General features: G+C 38.5%; 1 pseudogene; it reads left to right on the top strand.

Annotated features, from left to right (window-relative positions):
* Positions 1-371: 371 nt before the first annotated feature.
* LOC145277156 (5S ribosomal RNA) lies at positions 372-488 on the top strand (annotated as a pseudogene).
* Positions 489-3,659: the final 3,171 nt, after the last annotated feature.

The raw sequence follows: 3,659 nt of genomic DNA, 5'->3' as shown, positions 1-3,659 counted from the left end.
TCTCATCCACCCTTATCCTTGAGTGGCTCTTAGGCCTTGATAAATATGACTCCTATGTAAAAAAAATATAAATAGTTTTAGATAGGAGTTTGGACACAATGATGTGACGAAACCTTGTATATGCTCAAACGCATCTAAGAATTCAGACTTTATTTCAGAACATCTGCTCACAAGATCGGACGTATACTTTTCTCTGTCCAAGGGGACTTACCTCTCGCAATTCACATTACCAACAGAATTAGTAGAAAATAAAAAGAAAAGTCTTCTCTGTAAGAGACGTACACCGTGGACAGTTTCTGAAAAACTACAATGAATAGTTTTAGTGTTATACTTCTATAATATAAATCTCACCTGTCTGTTTAAATGTATGTATGTACGGCATAATCACGTTGATACACCGGTTCTCGTCAGATCACCGAAGTTAAGCAGCGTTGAGCCTGGTTAGTACCAGATGGGTGACCATTTGTGAATTCTAGGCGCTGTATGTGCTTTCCGCTTATCTTGGCATTGTTTTCAGTCGTCCTGAACCTCCACTTGCCACTGGTATTCAACAATGTCGACTTAGGAGAGGTGTGGTTGCGGATTGCGCAACTCTTGTCACAAAAATTTCACGCGCAGGCACCCTTACAGTGGGCATCCATAGTCTGTCAAGACTGAAGCAAGCCTTTTTTATGTATGTATGTATGTATGTATGTATGCTTAAAACTTACGACAAAGGCGACGGATTTTGACAGAATCGATATCGTTTTGAAGCTCGACTCTTCGGACGACAAATATCGAACAATTGGCCCAAAACATTAATTTCTTCACCCTTAACTGGGCAGTTTTCTACAGGGAGGGTCGGTTTTTTCGCTGGCATTTTTTTGCAAGTCATTCAACCCTCGACGTCGGATGAAAGACGTATTTCGACTGTCCGTGATGTATTTTTTTTTTCACTTCTTTTTCCCCTGGCGCGTTACGTGATTGAGCCTGCTTACTACTCCTTTTTTCTTTTTTTTTTTTTGCACTTGCAATTTTTTTTTTCTTTTTTTTTTTTGCTCAACCAACACCCTTACACAAACCTCCAGTTTCTTTTTTGCCTTCGCGTCACGGGTTCGAGCCTGCCTGCCTACAACAACATTTTTTTTTTTTACTCAACCCCCCCCCCCAAACACCCGGCCAACGCCGGGCACACAGGCTAGTATTATATAAAGAAAGTCAATAAGGGAGACACACCTTTTTTTTTAAAAAAAAAAAAGGAATATTCTATTATACAGGGTGTCCCAAAAAGATGTATACACACTTTAAATAATTTTAAACCAGATGTTTGTTTTTTTCTTTGCGGATTAAACCCATTGATCATAATGATGGCAACCAGGCTAACCTTTGAGGAAAAATAATTCATTCTAAAATGCTACTGGAAGCTTGAAAACGCCGTTGAAGTGCAAAGACAATTTAGGAGTGCATGTACATCTTTTTTGGACACCCTGTAGTTTACAATCTTTTCAAAGCCAATAGTTTTAGCAATTGTGTTTTCTGTAGAGAACAAAATTGCCGAATTTTTACATCTCTCTAGACATCCGTATTTTGCTTGTCTACTGTCCAGAAAGTTTTTGAAACACTTGGCCTATAAAAATGCCCGCAGTAGGGTTGTCCCAGGCAGTAGTAATAAACTAATCACTTTTTAAAGAAAAGATAAAGCCTGGGGGAGAATGGACTTTTTGAGACTGAAGAGAATCCTATTTCAGCCAGAGAGCAACACAAAATCATTTTCGGACTGAGTGTCAACGACGTATCCCAGACTGGTAAGAACGCACGTACACAACTGTGTCAGGTTTCAACATGTTTCAATTAGTTTTAGCTTTGAAAAACGTCTTTCTTCTGGTTGGACTGTTATTACTCTTATTTAATAAATCCCCAAAGCAATGAAATACTGTAAATCCATTGATTTCTTTTCATATTGATAGAAGTGACATAATAATAATTAACCGTCGACCAAATTAATTTTAATTAACAAAATGTTAATCCGAGCACTAATACTGTTGATAGATCACCGTTGGGAGTTTTGTGTCTGTTCATCTGAATCTATGTTTCTTTAAACGTTACCTATAGGCTTCAAAACTACGCGACATAAATACCGGTGTGTCATATGGAAATGGCGTGACGATAGTTTAATGTTAATTCGATATCCTAGTAACTCTCGCTTCCCTTATTTTATACTTTAGTCCTTAGATTTCATGAACGATGTTTCTGACAAATAACGTCGGAAATTATATCTCTATCTCTTATCATTATTTTTTTTTGTACTTTGAAGTAGTATTTTTAGCTCTTTGCATCAAGTGGCTTCATGTTTTATCTGGAGCGATTTCCATTAAATGCATTCATCAGACATAATAAATTAATTTTACCAGAAAGAATAACTCATTTTTTATTTTAAACTTCCCGTTCTATTTTGAACCTTATATAATAAAAAAAAAGGGGACCCCGCGCCAGCAAGATGTAGGGTTTACTTTTATCAAAATCAAGACGTGTGTACTCTTGCTCACGAAAAATGCCTGGACAAACCCATTATGTGATTAATCAAATTCTACAAAAGGAGAAGGTAAACATGTGAAGGTAGACCTTCTAGTGTTGCACACTGGGGTGGTACATCTACCATTATTCTCTCTCTTTTGGATAGGGTTAAAAAAAGAGTCTTTAATCCAATAGGTCCCACTTTGTCAACTAAGCTTCAACCCTGTCCCATCGCCGCAATGTTGGATCTATGTGTCTGTTTTACAAATACTTTAATGAAATGTGTTCTACTAAACTCGTTGCACTTGTGCCCCCCGATGTACATATCCCCGACAAAGCCGCTTAGCAACAAAATCACACCCCTTCACTGTTGAGGGCCTTAAATGCCAGGAAGTTTTCTATTCTAGTAGTTTCTTCCCTCGGACATATAGACTTATGAATTCCCATCTGCTACCTACTTCCCTGACTGTACTGATATGCAGAAGTTTAAATGTAATGTAAACCAACGTCTTGTTGATCTTTGCTGGGCATGGTCCCAAATAGTAACTCCTTACGTCCAAGTGGCGATATGCTTTGTTAGGGGTGAACGTGAGAAAAAAATATGGTCAAAATTCTGTTGAACTGATTGATGAAGACGTAACCTCAACTGATATGAACAACACCTGTTATATGCCTGTTGGCAATAGCATTCCAGCGGCATTCATTCTTGGCGAATTGAATCAGTTTCCTCCCAAGGAGGAAGTTTCAAGGGAATATGAAATTCACAAGTGGTCTCACATCATGTGTATATGCCGGTCAGGGGAGATAACGATTTTTAGCTTTTGCAGCTCTTGCAGGGAGGTGTCAACGTCCTTTAACATACAGCGCCTAGTATTCCCAAACGTTCACCTATCTGGTACTGACCAGGCTCAGCGTTGCTTAACTTAAGTGATCTTATGAGAAAACGGTTTGTCAATGTGATTATAGGTGGTGGTAAGGGAGGTTCTTTTCTCTACAATACCGATCCACTAAAAAACAAAATTCATGCGTTGAGGTCGTCTGATAGTTCGGACTGTCAACTTTTGATCAAGGAACTATAATTTGGATGTGTGAGTGTGTGTGTCATATTAGTGTGTACGTGCTTGAGAGAAAGAGAGAGGAGAGAGAGAGAGAGAGAGAGAGAGAGA

Source organism: Euprymna scolopes, chromosome 5, assembly GCF_053919585.1.
Source record: "Euprymna scolopes isolate OS-2025 chromosome 5, ASM5391958v1, whole genome shotgun sequence".
In the NCBI taxonomy this organism is placed as follows: domain Eukaryota; kingdom Metazoa; phylum Mollusca; class Cephalopoda; order Sepiida; family Sepiolidae; genus Euprymna; species Euprymna scolopes.
The sequence above is the reverse complement of the archived record's forward strand: the minus strand, read 5'-3'. Positions and strand labels throughout refer to the sequence as shown.